Source organism: Crinia signifera, chromosome 4 (genome assembly GCF_055691185.1).
Source record: "Crinia signifera chromosome 4, ASM5569118v1, whole genome shotgun sequence".
NCBI classification, from domain to species: Eukaryota; Metazoa; Chordata; class Amphibia; order Anura; family Myobatrachidae; genus Crinia; species Crinia signifera.
In genome coordinates, this window is record NC_139220.1 from 289046103 (window position 1) to 289068743 (window position 22641).

At 42.4% G+C, this 22641-nt stretch overlaps 1 protein-coding gene across 2 annotated transcripts in view; it reads right to left on the reverse strand.

The window, feature by feature from the left end:
• Positions 1-21174, reverse strand: part of ADGRL1 (adhesion G protein-coupled receptor L1) — a 270982-nt gene extending 249808 nt beyond the window's left edge. For both annotated transcript variants that reach the window (XM_083184977.1, XM_083184976.1), the window contains exon 1: positions 20004-21174. The gene's annotated coding sequence lies outside the window, so the exon portion shown is untranslated. The remainder of the gene's footprint in view (positions 1-20003) is intronic.
• Between the last annotated feature and the right edge of the window lie 1467 nt (positions 21175-22641).

The following is a 22641-nucleotide window of genomic DNA, read 5'->3' on the forward strand; positions in this document are numbered from 1 at the left end:
GTTTGTTATACGCATATACCTTACTATTGCGTTTCCCAGTACTGACTTCCATCACTGCAGATGGATGCCTTATTGCCCATTCTTGATTTATGTACAGAAAAGAGAATGGGTCACTCCAAGCGAGGCCACATACAAGATGCTAATTAATTTTCCTTACACAGCATGCTTGTCTTTTTTTTTTATAACAATTCACAGAAACAGCTTCTGAGGAAGGACCGTTAAGTCCGAAAACACGTTAAAGCTGAGCTGAGACTAACACGACCTCACTGGACTCAGGAAGAACTTTTCTTATATATCTAAATATAAGCGGCACCATCTGGAAGCCTTTTAAGGAGCCGGCACCTTTGGCATACCTCCAGCAAGTATCACCTTGAATTGTTCCCTCACATCCAGTGTCTCTTTAACACCTACTGGTGTTTTATAAACTTTTTTAATTTACCTTCATGTGAGTTTAAATTTGTAATAAAAATCCCCTGTATTTTACATACAGTATTGCACTATTGCACTTTGTTTGAGTTCCCGTAGAAATCGTTTAGATCTTCTGTGCTTGGAGATTGATGATCTTGCAGGACCGTTGGTGTCCATTTAAGGCTACTGAAAAACGTGGATCATCTTTTGAAACCATCTGCACTATATTCTTTTTTGTTTGAGATTTTAAGCATTTCTTGGTTTCTGTGATTTTTTTTTTTTTTTTTTAAAGACAAGCATTCTGTGTAAGGAAAATTAATTAGCATCTTGTATGCAGCTTCTCTTGGTGTGACCCATTCTCTTTTCTGTACATTACCACTATAACTTGGTGGAAGTTACTTGTGTGTCACAACAGCTGAATACCACGGGTGGCGCCACAAGAAAGTTTACAATCTTGATCTATGCTGATTACCTTGTCATTGGCGCTACCTATATTCCAGTGTAATACCATGGGTGTTGAACATGCCTATGACATCGGTATATGTGTACATAGAAACAAACCTAGTCACCCCAATGAAAGTGTAACACTTCATCCACAAATCCTAAAATTTCATATCTGGACATAAAGGAGCTTAATTGTCAGCCATTAACCAGGGAACACCACTGAAAATGCAACGCTGCCACCAATTAAATCAAAACAAATGAAATCTTATTACTGACCATAAGTGCGATATGAGGCACCTGAGTCCTACTACAGGCCTTCAGTTAGACAGAGGAACAATCTGCTCTGCTCAACTCCTCTCGTCATAAATGTAAACTCATGCAAATGCAAACCCACACACATCTCTGGTAAAAAGGGACCCATTCACACCCCAATAAGCACATTGTGTATGTACAGTACACTGCTGGAGAGGGCAGAAAGCTATAGAGGAGGCAAAGGGCTAGAGGGGCAAATTATTAGATGACACTTCTGGCCAGATGTATCAAGCTTCAAAATGTGATAAAATGGAGAGTGATAAACAACCAACTAATTGGCTCCTCACTGTCCTGTTAAAGTCTGCATTTGAAAAATTACAGTGAGGAGTTGATTACATGGTTGTTTATCACTCTCCATTTTATAACTTTTTGAAGCTTGATACATGTAGCCCTTGTTGTCTTACATTGTGTTCTGCCTTCTAATAATTAGTAGCATATGATAAAGCGCCACCATCTGTACAATGAGGAGGTAAAACAAAAATATTTAATATTTCTTTCATACTAAAAACCAGGGTCCAACCTGGGTCCAACGGTTTCAAGCTGTGCCACATCTCCAAGCTCTGACAATCTCTGTCTACAACATATAGCATGATGTGGGTAGGTTCTGTGTTCAATCTTGGTCAAATTACCAGGGCACCAAACCTAGGTAGTCCTTTACACACCAAGCCAGGACCCGGGTTGCCCCAGCAATATCCTGGGTCAGAAGCTTGGTGTGAATGGGGGTTTGCACAACTTCAGGAAAAAATGGGCTGATGCATGGTTGAAAGAAGATCAGGCTCGAGAAAGATCAGGCATTGGGAAGAAAATCAGAATTTAGAAATGTTGAGATGTGTCCTCATCTGCAAAATCAGCCTCAGTCTAGTCATCAACAGTGTGCACTTGCACTTGCCCTAGACTAGGCGCGCAATATAAGTCTTTAAACACAATTGTTACATGCGTGCAGGGCATCATGGCCAACATTTGCATAATCGTGCCCTGTCTGAACTTTTCCTACTTAAAATGGCCTCTTCCCATCCCATTTCCACCACAAGTTACAGTGCTTTCCAGTAAATGGTTCTGTTCTCTTGAGCTACCATGATCATCCAATACGTAGTACTGCACTCAAATCAATGGAACTACCTTTCAACAATTGATGCTATCTTAAAATAATTACCCCTATTTACCATTAAATTGTCTTTCAGAGAGTGAGACAATTTTTCACTGTATTTTTTTTTATTGAGTGGAAAACTCAAAGACTGATACTACATTCTTCTAAGTCACGTTTCTTTCCAGTCAGTGGTAGGTGTTCCCAATGAGTGACGGTACCTTCCAGTGAGGCATAGTGCTTTCCAAGGATGGACTGTGGTATAGCGGCCCGACAGTCGGGATTCCGACAGTCAGTCTACTGACATTGGAATCCTGACTGTCAGTACTCCGACAGGTGCAAGCTCATCGAAAACCCCTTGCAGTCTCGGTGGCACACTGCTCTCGCCGCAGATTCTGGTCTTCCTCTATGGGGGCTTTGGACTCCCACAAGGGAGAACAACCCCTGTAACTCAGGATCCCGACTCTCAGGCATTTAACAGTCAGGATTCCGACTGTTAAAGACAGTAGCTTCCAATGAGGGACAGTACCTTTCATTGAGGCATAGAGCCTTCCAATGATGAACAGTATGTCATGAGGGATAGTACCTTCCAATGTGGCAACATGCCCTTTAATGAGCAACTGTAGATTGTTAGTAGTGGCAGTATCTTCTTTTGAGGCATAGTGCCGTCTAATGATGAACAGCATGTGCCAATGAGGGACATTAGCTTCCAGTGAGAGACAGCACCTTCCAATGAGGCACAGTACCTTATAGTGAGGGACAGTGGCTCCCAATAACAGACAGTGCCTTACAATGAGGCACAATACCTTCCATTGAAGCATAATGCCTTTCAAACGATGAACAGTACCTTCCGAATAGTACCTTCCATAGAAGCATAATGCCTTTCAAAGATGAACAGTACCTTTCCATGAGGGGCAATTGCTTCTAAAGAGGGCAGTACCTTCCAGTGAGGCATAATGCATTCCAATGATGATCAGTACCCTCCAATGAGGGAAAATAGCTTCTAATGAGGAATAATACCTTCCAATGAGGGACAGTAGTTTCCACTTTTGCACATCACCTTCCAATGAGGGACAGTACCTTCACATGGGGATAGTACCTTCCAGTAAAACATGGTGTCTTCCAATGGTGAACAGTAGCTTCCATTTGAGGAACAGTACCTTCCAATGAGACACAGTACCTTTCAATGAGGTACTGTATATTCTAATACAACATATTGCCCTCCAATGATGAACAGTACCTTCCAATGAGGTACAGTTGCTTCCAATGAGGGATAGAAACTACCAGTGAGGCATAGTGCCTTTCAATGATGAACAGCATGTTGCATTGAAGGATATTAGCTTCCAATGAGGGACAGTACCTTCCTATGAGGCACAGTACCTTACAAAGTGGGACAGTAGCTTCCAATGAGGTGTAGTACCCTCCAATGAGGCCCAGTACCTTCCAATGAGGAATAGTACATTCCACTGAGCTATAGTACCTTCCAAAGATGAACAGTATTCCAAATAAGGACAACTGCTTCCAAAGAGGGACAGTACTTATCAACTAGGCGCAGCACCTTCCAATGAGGCCCAGTACCTTTCCATGAGGGACAGTAGCTTCCAACGTGGCACAGTACCTTCCAATGAGGAATAGTAACTTCCATTGAGGCACAGGGTCTTCCAAAGATAAACACTAATTTCCATTGAGGGGTAGTTGCTTACAATGAAGAATAGTACCTTCCAATGAGGGGCAGTAGCTCTCAGTGAAGCATAGTGCCTTCCAATGGCGAACAGCATGTTCCATGACGGACAGTAGCTTCCAATGAGGAACAGTACCTTCCAATAAGGGACTGTACATTCTGGTAAATCATATTGCCCTCCAATGATGGACAGCACAGTCCAATGATGGACAGTTGCTGCCAATGGACAGATATTACCAGTAAGGTATAGTATCTTCCAATGTGGGACAGTAGCTTTCAGTGGGAAATGGTGCTTTCAGATGATAAACAGTGCCTTCCAATGATGGCACTTTTCCAGTGAGGAATAGTGCCTTCCAATGAGGGACAATAGCTTCCAGTGAGGAACAGTACCTTCCAATTAGGGTACCTTCCAATATGGTACAGTAACTTCCAATGAGGGACAATACTGTAGCTTTCAGGACAGTACCTTCCATTGAGGGGCAGTACCTTACAATTAGCTAGATATACTGCAGATATATAGCATGATCTTCTAATAATTGAAATGTTGCAGCCTTTAAATCCTACATCCTAACAAGGGAAAGTACCTTTCAGTAAGGGATAACATCTTTCAGTGAGGTATTATGTCTACCAATTTAAAAGAGTTCCTTCCAACAAGGGACGGTAGCTTCCAAAGAGGGTCAGTACCTTCCAATGTGGAACATTACTACCCAGAGAGTTACAGTACCTTCAAATGAAGGACAGTAGTTTCCAATGAGGGTCCATACATACCGATGAGAGACAATACTTTCCAATGAGGGACATTAATTTCCAAAGAGGGGCAGTACCTTACAATGGGGCAAGTAGCTTACAATGAGCTACAGCTTGGTACCTTCTAATAATTAAAATTATACTGACTATATCCTAGCAGTAGCATGAGATATTCTGTACAGCTAGAGAAACAATCTTGAAATGTATGAACGTTTTTGCAGTGGATGAAGCAACACCGCTCAATGACACTGCTATCCAGCTATTGATATTATGGATTAGAGTGAATTTATGTAATGGGCTTAATCAGTGAAAAAACCCTAACTAATGATACACGGAATAAGGAGATTTTCTTCTTTAGAGAACCATCCTAGTAATCATGGATCTTACTATGGAGGAAACATTTCCGCATAAATGACTAGTCTGTTAACCTGTCTTGCAATAAATTATTCCCATTACAGTTTGGCCGTAAAGAACTTCGTTCTAGATTACCACGAGGCCTGTAACCTGTCCATGGGTGATCCTATTGTCATGTACACTGTACACAGTATTCCAAGGAATTACTCTATTTCAGGGAGAGCCGCTGTATTATAATAACTAAGACTACTTTATCAGTACCAGGCAAACTATATCAGGGAGCAATGCTGCCTTCCAACATGCGATTCTAGCTTGCAATCAACCACTGAGTTGTGCTGAGTGATCCTCTATTCAATGATTTCAACATACCTATTAAAGGGATTCTATTTTCCAGTTGCTGATTCTAGGTATGCATATGTCATGCTGATTCCAAATGAGACGCTTTACCTTTTACTGTTTGAGTTCACCTGCAAACTAGTGATTTCACCTTCCAATGAGTAACACCACCTCACAATTAAATGTGTTATGATCTATTCGACTGAGTTATTTTACCTTGGTCAGTGGTTTCATTATCTACATGTGGTTCCTTTTAGTAATAGCGGTACAAAGAAGGAGCAATCCATTATACTATAGAAACAAACCAATAATGGAATCAACCTTGTAGTACAAGATTCCAAAATCAGACCCTAACCTTTATTGAATGGTCCTGCCTTACAAAGCATAATGTTCAAGCCAAATGCAAGGTTTTCAAATGTATGATGCAAGTACATATCATAGAATCCACAGCACAAACGTAGTTCCTATTGTCCACAGTTAGTATGCAATCTAGTGACAGGCTCTACTCTATCTGATTTTTCCTTCCATTGAGGAACATCCAATGTATGTTTCTACACTCTATTCCAGTGATTGCTACCTTTTAATTAATGAGTCCACATTACAGTGATGCAATCTTGCCTATTAATAGGTCTGCATCCCAGTGATATAGTTCTAGTTTTTAATGAGTATGCACTCGACTGATGTCATTGTACCTATTAATGCGTCCACATGCCAATGATGTCACTGTGACAGTCACTTGCCATTATATATATATATATATATATATATATATATACTGTTGTTATTATTTTTTAATACAAATGAAAACTATTAATTATACCATTGTACTACCCAATTGACTCACTATTTGAATGTAGTAGCGCTCCACCACACTCTTTGTGTGTTTTTTTTTGTATATTTCGTTTGGGGACTAGACACCCCCTAGTGTGAGCTGCTTAACTCTACGTCCCCTTGAGGTGCCTGTTTTTTTCCAGGTTTTTGCTGGGAAAATCTATTGGTTTCTAATTATGTCACTGTACCTATATTGAATGATTTATACTCTATTACCCCTTTATGCATGATACCAGGGGTGAAATGTAATAGGCTGAGAGATTCAGAAAGTGAGAGATTTGGTAAGAAATCTCCAGTTTTTTTAAAGCAGCAATCATTTACACTGCAAAATCAAACTGGTTTTGCAGTGTAAATGATTGCCGCTTTAAAAAACCTGGAGATTTCTTACCAAATCTCTCACTTTCTGAATCTCTCACCCTATTACATTTCACCCCAGATGTTGGCTCTCTGTCATACAGTATGTTAGGTCCTTTTAGCACTTTATAACATTAAAAACAAATCCCACTACCAACGATGTCACACACTACAGTAGCTGCTGAATTGTTATGCTGGGTACACACCTAAAGATTTATCAGCCCAATCTGTCTGGTAACTGGTTCGAACAAAAATCTGGAAATGTATATAATTTATATAATGTATATAAGCCAATAACAATCAACATTGGCTCCCAAAATGCAGGTAAACGGTCAAAAACATTTGCTTGGATAAATGTCTTAAATTAAATAAATTAATCAATTTGTATGACCAACCATTGTCTTGTAATATATGCAAATAAATAGAATAAACAAAACAATGTGTAGTCCAATTTTTTACAGAACAAGTTGAAATTTCATAGGGGTCTCTTAGAGTGGAAATCTGAATCCTTGTTGGGGATTCCCTCCTCCTCAATGTGGGATGGTGGGCGGTGTCAGGTTCATTTGTTATAAACATGTAAAACTGGGACGGTAATGCCTTAGAATAGTAGGAGGTTTCATAACAATCACCACATATACACAATGATATAAATATAAGCATAAAACAACATAAAAATGGTTAAAAATACTTAATTGGCCGGAAGTATTAACATTTTTAGGAGTGTACCAGCTTTAGAGGGCAGTATTCAATGAACATATTCATGGCATGCAGCGAATCCTGTTTAGGATTCGCTGCACAGTCGCCGTGTTCTGGAGCCTCGTTGTCCCCCTGCTATCCCCCTATTCAATGAGGCAGGGGCTTGCTGCCACTGACCGCGAATGTGAACCCGTGCGGCGTCTGAGGACGGCGGCAGGCAGGGAGATGGAAGTCTCCCTGCCTGCCCCAGAACGTATGTGGGGGGGAGATGGGCTCCCCGGGAGCCAGGCAGCACAGGCTGCCCCCCGGGAGAGCCAACAGGGGACCGGGTATTCAATGCACCCGATCGTGCATATGTAATGATCGGGAGCAGTGAATATATGAATATCTAATGAGCGGCTCTCGGCTCCCGGCCCCCTGCTGGCTGCTATGTGTAAACAAAATGTATATTTTTTTTTAAATTAAATATATATTCATGTGCTGTAAGCACATGAATAAAAATAGCATGCCCCTTCTCAGAATAAAATTCCTGATTTTTTTACACCAAATTTAAAAAAACAACATTATTTTAAAAGTTCACATTCCACGTCACCATTAAAAGATGGCGAGTGATACACGGAGAGGCACGGAGAAATTAACCTAGAAATTTATTCTCTGTCTTCTCATTGAATACACTCATGGCGAGTGACGGCGAGAGACGGCGAATCTCAATGCAAAATCCTATTGACAAGACACGGCGATTGGCGGCGAGTATCAGATGGAGAACCATCCATTATTCACTGTTCGCCGACGGCGAACATATCACATTGAAAAGGGTTGTTTGCTTTTTGAGACCAAAATTCTCCGACCAACGCGAAAAAAGCAGAAATTCGCCATAAAACACTGCGAATTTTCCTCATTGAATACTGCCCAGAGACTTTTCACACCTTAATTAGAGTCACAGGTGAGTTCTGGGAGATGATACAGAGTTTAGAAGTGCAGATGGTTAACAGACCAGCAAGCATTATTCTGAAATGTCTAACATAAAGTCCTAAAACTACTGTCCCTTAATGTCCACTAGACATTGGAAATAATATAATATATGTTTAGATGCCCTTTAAAATATCCTGTTATTCAATGAATGAGAGTACAATTCAATAAGTTGCTCTACTTTCAGGAGAGTGAATCTTACTAATGGTTGATCCTACATTCCACTGGATCATTGTTTACTTCTATTCAGTGATTGTAACTTCCAGTTATTTAATATAAGATCCAATAAGTAAATGTATATTTTCTGAGAGTTACTACACATTCTAGTACTGTAAGTGCATCCATATTCAATGGAATTTATCCACATTGTAGTGTTCTTCCACATTACATTGAGTGCTTCCTTGTTGGAACAAATTCTACCATATGCTTCCAGGTTCTAGATAGTTTTTCAGCATTATAGGTGCCTTCTAATAATAAGACATTAGAGTGCTTCCCCATTTTAGGAACTGTTTCTACAGAGAGTGCTTTCGATTATAGCAGGTGCCTCCACATAAGAGTGATAATTTCCACAATCTAGGGAACGGTACCGTACTGCAGTGAGTGTTTCACAAACCTTTTTGAATCACGGCACCCTACAGCATCAAAAATATGTTCATCTCGCCCCTAGGCCAGAACTTTCTTATTAAGAAAATTAGAAAAATGTTTAAATTAAGCAAATTTTGTTAATATGCCTTTCTTAGGTTTATTATGTAGGGGGGCACAGAATTAACTTGTTTGACCAAATAGTTTATGATTGGCAGCTATCAGCATCGGTTTTGCCTATTAAAACGCATTGGTCCTAGTCCACCGACCAGAAGCACCCCTGCAATAGTCCCAACGCACCCCAGGGTCTTTACATTTTCTAGTTAGTGCTTCCACATTGTAGTGAGGGTTTTATTAACCCCTTCCTGACAGAGCCAGTTTTTGCGTTCCTGACAGAGCCCTTTTTTTCAAATCTGACATGTCTCACATAAGTGGGGATAACTTTTTTTTGCTTTTACTTATCCCAGTGATTTTGAGATTGTTTTTTCGTGACACATTGTACTTCAAATTAGTGGTAAATTTGGGTCGATACAGTCTGTGTTTTTTTGTGAAAAATACCAAAATATCGTGAAAAAATGGAAAATTTAGCGATTTGCAAAATGTTAAATTTTCTGCTTGTGAGACAAATAATCTTACCACTCAAAATAGTGAATAACTAACATAGACCATATGTCTACTTTATGTTGACATCATTATTTCAACTTCCTTTTAATTTTTTGGGACACTAGGAGGCTTACAATATGAATAGCAAATTCTCAAATTTTCAAGAAAATTTCAAACACTGATTTTTTTAGGGACCAGTTCAGTTCTGATGTGACTTTGAGGGACTTGTATGTGAGACACCCCCATAAATGATGCCATTTCAAAAACTGCACCCCTCACAGTATTCAAAACAGCATTTTGGAAGTTTGTTAACCCTTTAGGTGTTTCACAGGAATTAAAACAAAGTGTAGGTGAAATTTCAAAATTTCTTTTTTTTTGCAGATTTGCAATTTTAATACATTTTTCTAAGGAACACAGTACATTTTACTAGAGAAATGTGACTGAAAATTGATTCCCCCAATTCTTTTGTTTACATAAATATCCTATATGTGGCCCTAGTGTGCACGGTGACCAAACCACAGGCTTCATAATAGAAGGAGCACCTACTTGATTTTGGAGCCTCCTTTTTATGAGATTATTTTTTAGGCACCATGTAGGTTTCTAGGCACCATAAGATGCTAAAAGTTAGGAACCCCCCCACAAGTGACCCCATTTTGCAAACTACACCCCTCAGGGAATTCATCTAGGGGTATAGTGTACATTTCAAACCCCCAGGGGTTTCACCAATTGTGGTACAACTGGGCAGTGAAAATGAAAAATTATTTTTTTTACACAAAAATACAGTTCTGGCTCCAAATTTGTCATTTTCAGAAGGTATGAAGGAGACAAAGCACCCCAAAATCTGTGCCCCAATTTCTCCCGAGTACGGCAATGCCTCACATGTGACCAAAAAATACCAGTTGGGTGCATGGCAGGACTCAGAAGGGAAGGAGTGATTTTTGGATTTTGCAGCTCAGATTCTGGTGGAATTTTGGTGGGTGCTATGTCGCATTAGCAAGACCCCCAAAGCACCAATACAGTGGAACCCCCCCACAAGTGACCCCATTTTGCAAAGTACACCCCTCAGGGAATTCATCTAGGGGTATAGTGTACATTTCAAACCCCCAGGGGTTTCACCAATTTTGATACAAGTGGGCAGTGAAAATGAAAAATTACATTTTTTTACACAAAAATGCAGTTCTGGCTCAAAATTTTTCATTTTCAGAAGGTATGAAGGAGAAAAAGCACCCCAAAATCTGTGCCCCAATTTCTCCCGAGTACGGCAATGCCTCACATGTGACCAAAAAATACCAGTTGGGTGCATGGCAGGACTCAGAAGGGAAGGAGTGATTTTTGGATTTTGCAGCACAGATTCTGGTGGAATGAATGGTGGGTGCTATGTTGCACCAATACAGTGGAACCCCCCCACAAGTCACCCCATTTTGCAAAGTACACCCCTCAGGGAATTCATCTAGGGGTATAGTGTACATTTCAAACCCCCAGGGGTTTCACCAATTTTGATACAAGTGGGCAGTGAAAATGAAAAATTACATTTTTTTACACAAAAATGCAGTTCTGGCTCAAAATTTTTCATTTTCAGAAGGTATGAAGGAGAAAAAGCACCCCAAAATATGTGCCCCAATTTCTCCCGAGTACGGAAATGCCTCACATGTGACCAAAAAATACCAGTTGGGTGCATGGCAGGACTCAGAACGGAAGGAGTGATTTTTGGATTTTGCGGCTCAGATTCTGGTGGAATTTTGGTGGGTGCTATGTCGCATTAGCAAGACCCCCCAAGCACCAATACAGTGGAACCCCCCCACAAGTCACCCCATTTTGAAAACTACACCCCTCAGGGAATTCATCTAGGGGTATAGTGTACATTTCAAACCCCCAGGGGTTTCACCAATTTTGATACAAGTGGGCAGTGAAAATGAAAAATTACATTTTTTACACAAAAATGCAGTTCTGGCTCGAAATTTTTCATTTTCAGAAGGTATGAAGGAGAAAAAGCACCCCAAAATCTGTGCCCCAATTTCTCCCGAGTACGGCAATGCCTCACATGTGACCAAAAAATACCAGTTGGGTGCATGGCAGGACTCAGAACGGAAGGAGTGATTTTTGGATTTTGCAGCTCAGATTCTGGTGGAATTTTGGTGGGTGCTATGTCGCATTAGCAAGACCCCCCAAGCACCAATACAGTGGAACCCCCCCACAAGTCACCCCATTTTGAAAACTACACCCCTCAGGGAATTCATCTAGGGGTATAGTGTACATTTCAAACCCCCAGGGGTTTCACCAATTTTGATACAAGTGGGCAGTGAAAATGAAAAATTACATTTTTTTACACAAAAATGCAGTTCTGGCTCAAAATTTTTCATTTTCAGAAGGTATGAAGGAGAAAAAGCACCCCAAAATCTGTGCCCCAATTTCTCCCGAGTACGGAAATGCCTCACATGTGACCAAAAAATACCAGTTGGGTGCATGGCAGGACTCAGAACGGAAGGAGTGATTTTTGGATTTTGCAGCACAGATTTTGGTGGAATGAATGGTGGGTGCTATGTTGCACCAATACAGTGGAACCCCCCCCACAAGTCACCCCATTTTGCAAAGTACACCCCTCAGGGAATTCATCTAGGGGTATAGTGTACATTTCAAACCCCCAGGGGTTTCACCAATTTTGATACAAGTGGGCAGTGAAAATGAAAAATTACATTTTTTTACACAAAAATGCAGTTCTGGCTCAAAATTTTTCATTTTCAGAAGGTATGAAGGAGAAAAAGCACCCCAAAATCTGTGCCCCAATTTCTCCCGAGTACGGAAATGCCTCACATGTGACCAAAAAATACCATTTGGGTGCATGGCAGGACTCAGAAGGGAAGGAGTGATTTTTGGATTTTGCAGCTCAGATTCTGGTGGAATTTTGGTGGGTGCTATGTCGCATTAGCAAGACCCCCCAAGCACCAATACAGTGGAACCCCCCCACAAGTGACCCCATTTTGCAAACTACACCCCTCAGGGAATTCATCTAGGGGTATAGTGTACATTTCAAACCCCCAGGGGTTTCACCAATTTTGATACAAGTGGGCAGTGAACATGAAAAATTACATTTTTTACACAAAAATGCAGTTCTGGCTCAAAATTTTTCATTTTCAGAAGGTATGAAGGAGAAAAAGCACCCCAAAATCTGTGCCCCAATTTCTCCCGAGTACGGCAATGCCTCACATGTGACCAAAAAATACCAGTTGGGTGCATGGCAGGACTCAAAAGGGAAGGAGTGATTTTTGGATTTTGCAGCTCAGATTCTGGTGGAATTTTGGTGGGTGCTATGTCGCATTAGCAAGACCCCCCAAGCACCAATACAGTGGAACCCCCCCACAAGTGACCCCATTTTGCAAACTACACCCCTCAGGGAATTCATCTAGGGGTATAGTGTACATTTAAAACCCCCAGGGGTTTCACCAATTTTGATACAAGTGGGCAGTGAAAATGAAAAATTACATTTTTTACACAAAAATGCAGTTCTGGCTCAAAATTTTTCATTTTCAGAAGGTATGAAGGAGAAAAAGCACCCCAAAATCTGTGCCCCAATTTCTCCCGAGTACGGCAATGCCTCACATGTGACCAAAAAATACCAGTTGGGTGCATGGCAGGACTCAGAAGGGAAGGAGTGATTTTTGGATTTTGCAGCACAGATTCTGGTGGAATGAATGGTGGGTGCTATGTTGCACCAATACAGTGGAACCCCCCCACAAGTCACCCCATTTTGCAAACTACACCCCTCAGGGAATTCATCTAGGGGTATAGTGTACATTTCAAACCCCCAGGGGTTTCACCAATTTTGATACAAGTGGGCAGTGAAAATGAAAAATTACATTTTTTTACACAAAAATGCAGTTCTGGCTCAAAATTTTTCATTTTCAGAAGGAATGAAGGAGACAAAGCACCCCAAAATCTGTGCCCCAATTTCTCCCGAGTACGGCAATGCCTCATGTGTGACCAAAAAGTGGCAGGACTCAGAAGGGAAGGAGTGATATTTGGATTTTGCAGCACAAATTCTGGTGGAATGATGGTGGGTGCTATGTCGCATTAGCAAGACCCCCAAAGCACCAATACAGTGGAACCCCCCCACAAGTGACCCCATTTTGCAAACTACACCCCTCAGGGAATTCATCTAGGGGTATAGTGTACATTTCAAACCCCCAGGGGTTTCACCAATTTTGATAAAACTGGGCAGTGAACATGAAAAATTACATTTTTTTACACAAAAATGCAGTTCTGGCTCAAAATTTTTCATTTTCACAAGGAATGAAGGAGACAAAGCACCCCAAAATCTGTGCCCCAATTTCTCCCGAGTACGGCAATGCCTCACATGTGACCAAAAAATACCAGTTGGGTGCATGGCAGGACTCAGAAGGGAAGGAGTGATTTTTGGATTTTGCGGCTCAGATTCTGGTGGAATGAATGGTGGGTGCTATGTGGCATTAGCAAGACCCCCGAAGCACGGTGAAATTATGAACCTAATATTCCATAGATGTGTGGTATATTTTAAAACACTCCTTTATACATAGGCCGGGTTTGTCGGGGCAAGTGTCACACTGGAAAATAGTTTGCTTTCTTATTCCCTTTTTATAGCAAACTTTGCACCTTTTTTGTGTCCTGCCCTTTTTTCCAGTGGAGGGGATTTCATCAGGAAAATGCTGCCCTGGTACAATACGGGGGCCAGTACTAGAAGTACTGGGGCCCTCTGCCTGCTGGTTCCCAAATATTAGGCCCTTTATGACTTCCTCTTGAAAGTGCATAAATGTCCCCCTCTGGCCGGTAGAACGGAATAGCACGTAAGCGTTATACAGTGCCATCTGGATGATATACACGGCCACCTTCTTGTACCAGATTTTTGTTTTCCGCAGGGCACTGTACGGCTTCAGTACCTGATCTGAAAGATCCACTCCGCCCATGTACCTATTGTAATCCAGGATACAATTAGGTTTTGAGGTGTGGGTACTGGTACCTCGTACAGGGACGGAGGTGGTACTGTCTCCGTGAATTGTTGTCAGTATAAGGACATCCCTCTTGTCCTTATATTTGACCAACAACATATTTTCGTTGCATATTCCCCTGCTTTCACCCCTTCTCATTACTTGGGCAATGTGCGTTTTTGGGAGGCCTCTTTGGTTCTTGCGCACAGTACCGCAAGCTGCTGTACCTCTTGAACCAAGGGCCTTAAACAGGGGGATGCTAGTGTAAAAGTTATCCACATAGAGGTGATAACCTTTATCCAGGAAGGGGTGCACTAAATCCCAGACAATTTTCCCACTAACACCTACGAGGGAGGGGGGGCATTCTGGTGGTTGAATTCTTGAATCCTTCCCTTCATAAACCCTAAACCTGTGGGTGTACCCTGAGGTGCTTTCACACAGTTTATACATTTTTATGCCATACCTTGCCCTCTTACTGGGAAGGTACTGGCGGAATTTAACCCTTCCTTTAAAATGTATAAGGGACTCGTCGATACAAATAAATTTTTCAGGGATGTACACCTCTTCAAATTTGGCACTGAAATGATCAATGACCGGCCTGACTTTGAATAGCCGGTCAAAGGTGGGATCATCTCTGGGTGGGCACTGTGCATTATCGGTGTAATGTATAAATTTAAGAATTGTCTCAAATCGAGTCCGGGGCATGGCCATACGGTAAAATGGAGTACTGTACAGAACATCTGTACTCCAATATTGCCTAATTTCTGGCTTTTTTACTATGCCCATATGAAACACCAGACCCCAAAACGTCATCATCTCTACTGCATCTACAGGGGTCCACCTAGCAAATGATGACGTGGGGTTTTGAGCAATAAACTGCTGGGCATATAAATTAGTTTGGTCCACCATTAAATTTATAAAATCATCAGAGAAAAATAATTTGAAAAAGTCAATTTCTCTGAGACCTGTGGAATCAAATTGGATTCCTGGCATGGCCAAAAACTCAGGAACCTGGGGCTCAAAATTGTCTGGTGGTGGGGTCCATACTAGATCAATTATTGGGGGGGGAATCTCAGCTGATCTACGGGGGCGTCTTTGAGGGGGTCCCTCATCACCAGAGGAGGAAGAGGAGCTTAAGACGAATCCTTCAAATTCCCCGCTTGCATCACTGCCTGTGTCAGAGTCAGAGGCAAGCATGGCATATGCCTCCTCCACTGAATACATTCTCCTGGATGACTGGGAGGACATTTGGGAGGACATTTGGGAGGACATTTGGGAGGACATTTGGGATGCCATTTTTATTTTTGTGTTACTGGTAGTGAAATGTTTCAACACGTGTATAGTGTAGGGGGGGGTACAAACTTTATTTCAACCCGGGGGGTATGTAGTGTGTAGTGTGTATGTAGTGCAGAAAAAAAAAATACTTTATACCAATAAAAAAAAAAAAAAATGAAGGGGTTAAAAATAAAAAATTGAAGGGGTTAAAAAAAAAAAAAAAAGGTCCTGCGCCAAAAATTGAGCACAGATGTTGGTCAGTAACGTCTGTCACTGAACAGCGCTCAAAGGCAACAGGAATCTGATCAAAAAAAAAAATAAAATAGATCAACCCTGTACCGAAAAAGCTGATCAGTGATGTACGTCACTGATCGGCGCACAGTGGCCACAGGACACCCACAAAATCAGTGTGTGTAAAAAAAAAATTAAAAAAAGACCCCACAGCACTCACAAAAAAAAAAAAGGTGATCAGTGATGCGACACTGATTACCAGTGAGGGACAGCAGGTGCACAACCTTTGGTGCAACTGACAGTGCAACTGGCAGCAACTGACAGGTATATATATAAAAAAAAAACCTCTGCGCCCCCAAAAAGTTGCTGATCAGCACAGATATACTGATCAGCACAAAAGGGGGGGTAGCAGACACAAAATATACACTCTCTATCACTCTCTGTCACTATCTCTCTCTATCTCTCTATCTCTCACTATCTCTCACTATCTATCACTCTAGGACACTGCAGCAGCAGCACTGACAGTTATATGTATAAAAAAAAACTGCACCCCCAAAAAGGGGGGGTAGCAGACACAAAATATACACTCTCTATCACTCTCTGTCACTATCTCTCTCTATCTCTCTATCTCTCACTATCTATCACTATCTATCACTCTATGACACTGCAGCAGCAGCACTGACAGTTATATATATAAAATAAAACCCCTGCACCCCCAAAAAGGGGGGGTAGCAGACACAAATCTCTCTATCTCTCTACCTCTCACTACCTCTCACTATCTATCACTATCTATCACTGTATGACACTGCAGCAGCAGCACTGACAGTTATTTATATATAGAAAACCCCTGCACCCCCAAAAAGGGGGGGTAGCAGACACAAAATATAGCTCTCTCTGTCACTATCTCTCTATCTCTCTCTATCTCTCTCTCTATCTCTCTATCACACTGCAGCAGCAGCAGGAAGTCTCAGGAAGTCAGATCCAGGAAGCGTCCAGCACGCTACAAGCAGTGATAAGGTGATCAGGTAAGGTATTTGCAAGGATCAGGTAAGTATTAGCAAGGATCAGGTCGGTATTCACGGCAGGCAGGCACGGTGACCGTTCTGCACGCTATTCCAGACCGGAATGGCGTCTGCAGCGCAGTCACCGTCAGTTTAAATGTCGCGCCTTGGCTGTGATTGGTCCGTGGGTCCCACGGACCAATCACAGCCTTGGGGGCAGGTGGGGTGAGGGTGGGGTGAGGTGTCATCGTCACCGATGACCCCCTCATGCCCCCTGACGCCCGGCGGTGATTGACACCTGTGTTACCGAGCGTCTGATTCGCTGGTAACACAGGAAAACGCTGTGAATGGCTGTTCACACTGAACAGCCAATCACAGCGATCGCCGACGGGGGGGCGGCATCGCAGCCCCCCCTGGGCATGCAGGGACATGTCTGCTGTCAGGGACAGCAGACATCGTCCCTCTGTCACTGCGTCTCGAGACGCAGTGACAGTTTAAACTCATGACGTACATTTATGCCATGTGTCGGGAAGTACCTCCCGGCCATGACGTAAATGTACGTCAAATGTCGGGAAGGGGTTAATATAGTTATTGCTTCAATATTGTAGTGGGTGCTTCAAAACTCTAGTGAGTGTGAATTTACTCTGGGGAGTATGTTCACATTCTAGGAAATGCATCAACATTCTTGTGAGTACATCCACATTCTAGTGAATGTGCCCACATTCAAGTAAATGAGTACACATTCAAGAAAGTGCTTCCACATTCCACATGAAAGCATCCTAGTCGTCAGTGCTTCCATATTCTAGTGAGAGCTTCCACAAAGTGTCTACATTCTAGACTAAAGAGTACATATACTGTGCATTCTAGTAAAGGCTTCCACTTTCTAGTTAGTACTTGCACATTCTAATGAGTGGTTACATATTAAGGTGAAAGTGTCTACATTCTAGACTAGAGAGTACATATACATCCTAGTAAAGGTTTTCACTTTCTAGTTAGTACTTCCACATTCCAGTGATTCCACATTACAGTGAATGTGTCTACATTCTATAGAGTGATACATTACAGTGAAATTGTCCACATCTATAGAGTACTTCAGACTTCTAGGGAGTACTTCAATATTCCAGAGCTTGATTTTGCCCTTGATGAGTCACTATATCATCCTTTAACTCATTCTGGACAACTATTTAGTGACATCTCTTAACGAGGAACACTACTACTACTCCTATTATTACCAATACTACTACTACCACCACCACTACTACTACCACCATTGAGTGACAGTGATTAAAATATAAAAATATATGATGTTCAATTCCCAATGAGTGTTACACATAACACTGCAGATTATATGATCTGCCAATGATTATTATGGTATCTAATGACCTGGGGGGAAAAAGTTTAGCAAAACTATATCCCAAGAAATGCAATTTTCTTGGATTAAACTGTGAATTGATATAAAATAGACTGCATGTATAACACTACATTTATGTAGTATGCTTCCATTGATGAGACTGCTTTCCCAGTCCTGGCCCCAAGAGACAGCACCTGAAATTAGTGACACTGACTAATGTGATTATATGGAATCAATAAGTAAAACTTGTTATGCAATAGATGGGATGACAGTAAGAGACTCCCTCTTATAACCCTATTCCTAAGAGGTAACTTTGTCCAATGACACAAAGCCAAAATAATGAACTTTATAGTCCAGCAATGTACAAACACAAAGTTGTCCAAGCTATTAGGGTCAAGCAACCGAATGTGGTTTTAGAATCTGTGTTTGGGGTCCCATTATACAATACATTCCATAGCAAACCACCTCCTTTGTGGTTCTATAATATTGTATACCAACAAAGGGGTCTTACCTTTAAAAAGAAAAGAAAGAAAAGAAAAAAGGTAAAGCATTAGTGTACTAAGTTACTCTGCCAAACTGTTCTCTACAGAGCAATAGACATACTCCAGAGTTAGACTTAAGCCTAAATAAGACCTCCAAGGACCAACTGATGAGCATGGCGGTTCCAAATGACAAGAAATGGGATGATTGTTGCTATCTTAAAAAATAGAGAGAGAAAACAGGAATGTGCAGCTCATAATAATGTAGTGTGGACTACCATATAATGAGATTGCTTTTGAATGGATATTTTTCCAATAAATGAGATTGGCCACACTTTGCATTGTGTCAGAGAAAGCAAATGGGGCCATTATGTCATGAGACAGTAAGTGTACGAGACATTCCTTCAAGAAGACCAGTCATATAAGTGCCTATTCAACCACTTGGTAAAGAGGGAATCTCTGCATCCAAATGATACAGGATGCTTGCAGAGAGACAGACGGACAGCCACAAATAGAGGCCAGATGGCCTGCACAGGCTGCCTGAAAATCACTAATGCATTATACAGCTTTATCTAGAGATAGTCGGATGGATGGATAGAGATAGATAGATAGATAGATAGATAGATAGATAGATAGATAGATAGATCCTGAGAAATGCTGTGTAAAAATAGAGTGTAAGAGTACGATAAATATGTACAATCATGACTAAAGATAATAGTCTATAACATATATGCTTTCATTGACAGATTAATATATGACATATACATCATTACATGCACCTACAACATGCGTTGTCCCCTTACACGGTATTATAATAAATGCATTAGATAAAACATATAAAATGTTTGTAAGCACCTAAGTGAACTACACAGATATATATATATATATATATATATATATATATATATATATATATATATATATATATATATATATACACACACATATACTGACATAAACACAGATTTAGCTCTAACACTGTGCATACCACAGTAGCTGTGCACGCACAAACACATTAAATACATACATGCCTATGTACTGTATGGAGATGTACATGTGTGTGAGCACACTCGTTACATACATGCCTTGCCTATGTACTGTATGGATATATACATGTATGTGAGCACACAAACATTACATACATGCATGATTTTGTACTGTATGGAGATGTACATGTATGTGAGAACACACACACATTACATACATACATGCATGCATGCTTATGTACTGTATTAATATGTACATCATGTATGTGAGCACACACACAGGGCATCACTATGCAGATATGCAACCAGGCTGCTCCTCACCTTATTATACTGTGTTTCCCCAGATGTTGGAGGGTACAGACTGGTCACCGCTTCTCCCCAAGAAGACCACCTGCCGTGGACATGGTCCCACAGGGGAGGAGCCTAGTGGGCAGGCCCCGCCTCCTGCGTTTTTCCGCCGCTGTAGAGGGCTGTAGCGGTGCTAGTGGCCCCAGTCCGGGTGTGTGGGCTGCCCCCTGTAGCGGGAGCAATGTCCGGTTTGGCCGGAGACGTGTATGCGGCGTTATAGGTCGCCAGGCCGGTGTATAGCCTAGTGCTGCTCCGGGTATAGCGCTCAGCACAGCGGCCGCCTGTCGCCCCTCACAGCCGTGTGCCCGGTGCCAGCCGTCCTTGCTGCTGTGCCATGCCGGCGGGTGGCGGGCCTTGCCATAGGTCAGCGGGTTCCTCTCATAGGCTGGCTGCTAGCTGCTGCTGGTTCTGCCTTGGATTAATGATGGTTCTGCAAGCTGCATTCCCGCTACAGCCGCAGCGTGGGGGACGGTGCTCCTGCGGGCTATATTCCCGTGGCCCGGCCGCTCTCAGGTGCTCCCCAGCGGGCTGCCCATTGCAGGGTTTCAGCAGGTGCCCACACTACCGCCCCATGCCCACCTGTCAGAGGCTGCCTATTCCCCGGGCTCGCTTTCTATCCTCAGGTGTCCGGACGGGCTGCTGTGCGGTCACTGTGGCTGCGGGTCTTCACTGGCCGTCTGTACGGTGCGATTGTGTGACAGCGGCTATCCTGGCATCCGTCATACTGAGCGCGGTCACCGGTCGGGAACGAAGGAGCCCCTCCTAATGTGCTCCAGCCCACTGTCACCTCACCATGCGCCCCCCTGCCTGCTCTTCATCAGCTGCACCGCTGGCTGCTCTCCGTCCCTCTCATCATCATCATCATCACACCCTGCGCTGCTGCTGCTGCCTGTGTCGGACTGTCTCTCAGCACCACTACCTGGCCGTCTCTCCGAGCATCCCTTCCCCTGCTGCTGCTGCCGGGCTCTGGCTGGGGGTCCCGGGCTCCGCTGCTGCTGATGATGATGATCTCTCCTGATTCCTCTTCTAGATGCTTATTTTTTTATCCCACGTAAAGAAATAACAAAGAAAATAAATGAGAGATTGTGGGGCTGCTTCTGTCTCCTGCCCCTCCCCCGGCTCTCCCTCCTTCCCTCCCTCTCTCTCTCTCCCTCCTTCCCTCCCTCTCTCCTTCTCTCTCTCCTCTCTCCCTCCCTCCTTCCCTCCTCCTCACTCCCTTTAACCCTCTCTCAGATCCAGATCTCTTCATCTATCTCTGTATAACAGTCTTTCATCTCAGCTGTGTGGTGTCTGGTTGTCAGTGTTTCTGTCTGACATTCCCTGCCCTCAGCCACCCCTGCCTCAATGTCTTTCCCTGCCTATAGCCCCCTAAATATTTTCTTCTCCCCCTTTTTTTCCTCTCCTTCCTCTCACTCTATCTCTCCACCCTCTTCTCCCCTTTACCAGCTCCCTCCTCTCTCTCTCTCTTCCTCACTCCATCTTTCTCCTGCTCCATCTACCTCTCCTCCTCTTTCTGTACAAACATTTCTCACTCCATCTTTTCCCCCCTCCCTCCTTCCCCTGTAACCCTCTTACAGCATCCTCTCCGTCTCATTCTCTCCCTATACATTCTACACATGCATTATATGCACATATCTCACTACATCTGTCCTGCGCTCATCCCCCCACCACCCCATCATCCTCTTTTATTCTCATTTCTCTCTGTCTATCTCTATATCACATCATAAATTCCTCATTTGTCTTTAATTTGAGCTCAGTATGCACAGCAGAAACCCCCTCGCTCTGTATATACATGGATAGGCTAGTTCCACTTCGGTATGCCTGTGCATGTAATACAGTATGTACAAGAATAACATGATTATAATGTTTGGTTTATGTATGCCTTTCAGCATATGCAAGAAGGTTGAGTGTCCATTGACAGTGATGGTATTTACATTTGTATATATGTGTATCTATATAAATACATCTTCTTCCAGTACATCTCCATGTGATACTACCCGCCTCCCCCTTCTCTCTCTCTACCCATTATATCTTTTGTCTATAAGACCATCTGTAAAAACTGTGCTCTGTGCATATGAAGCATAGCTACACATGCTTGTCTATTAGTATAGGAATCACTGCATACTAATAAGTGTGAGGCCCATGTCCCTACTCCCTACGCTGTCTATGCCGCTTTTAGGCTATAGTACGCTGCCCAGTCATAAAGGTGCCACACTCTGTATCTCTCTGATTCACTTGCCCTAGAGGTGCCAAGCTCTTTATCCTGCCATGTCCTAGAGGTGCCAAGCTCAGTTTAGTGACAGATGGCAGGGGGTGATGTGAGCAAGATGGATACAATCCAAACTGACTCCCACAAACCAGGGACACAGTGACTCAGTGTAACCTCACCAGCAGATATCACTACAGAAAGGAGCTGTCCCCTACTAAATTCTTATTATTATAGAATATATCACATAGTTCCTTCCTACAGCCAATGCTGTATGTCATTTGTATTTATCTATTTCTCCAAACTGTGATTATAAAACACTTTGTCTGCTTTACTATCTATCTATCTATCTATCTATGTTATTCCCCCAAATAGACCAGCAAAATAGATTTACATCCTACATAC